The sequence below is a fragment of the Etheostoma spectabile genome, chromosome 1, assembly GCF_008692095.1.
Source record: "Etheostoma spectabile isolate EspeVRDwgs_2016 chromosome 1, UIUC_Espe_1.0, whole genome shotgun sequence".
Taxonomy (NCBI): domain Eukaryota; kingdom Metazoa; phylum Chordata; class Actinopteri; order Perciformes; family Percidae; genus Etheostoma; species Etheostoma spectabile.
In genome coordinates, this window is record NC_045733.1 from 26852975 (window position 1) to 26853872 (window position 898).

Consider the following 898-nt stretch of genomic DNA (forward strand, 5'->3'; position numbering starts at 1 on the left):
CTAAGATGGAGAGAGAGGAACTGTTTGGTTTCAAACAACCACACACATGCACACAGAAGTGAGAAGTGTCTTGCTTTTAAGCTTTTCATAAATACATGCATGCATAATTTTAATTAATTGTCTAATTGTAGTTGATTGTTGGACACTATTAATTATATGCAAATGTTATACATAATTATATATTATATTTAAAAAAATGAATGCTCTGTCACTGCAATTTCTACAAAAATGTTAACTTGTATATACACTGCTTTGGAAAATGTGGCAATTAAAGAGTTGAATTTGGTTAAAAAGGTGAGAAAGAGCGAGAGAAGAGGAGAAGTAGACAGGGGCAGGAGGGGTTGTGAAGAAGAATGGAGGCAGGAGAGACAGATGGAGGGAAAGAAGCAAATTGGGGAAGTGGTGGCGGTGCTGTAACTTCAGTGTGTTTACCCCCAAGGTAGTCTTTTCACTAGTCATCAGGGACCTGACTTCTCTGACGTCCTGTGTCCAACTAGACTTCTACAAGTGGGGTAAATAAAGAATGACAGGCCTCACATTGATCTTTCAAACAGATGATGAGGATTTTTAACCACCGAAACCTCAGTGCAGTCTAATGTGTGTTTGTGCTTGTTTTAAAGAGCAGTTAAGTTTAGAAAGGTGTCATTTTTAGCGCTCTTTAATTTACATGGAATACGGAGGAATGTAAAGGAAGCAGAGGGCAAACTGAAGCATCCTTGATGAATTGCACGCAGTTGGGGCACTAAAATGGGACTGTGAAAAACAGTCCGCCAGAGTGAATTGCTCTAGTCCAACTAATCGATCAATACATTCACAAATAAGTGGAAATTATTTTAGGAAGAAGAGGAAAGGAGAAGAAGAGAGAGAGGAAGAGGTAGAAAACGTGTGATTTATTTTT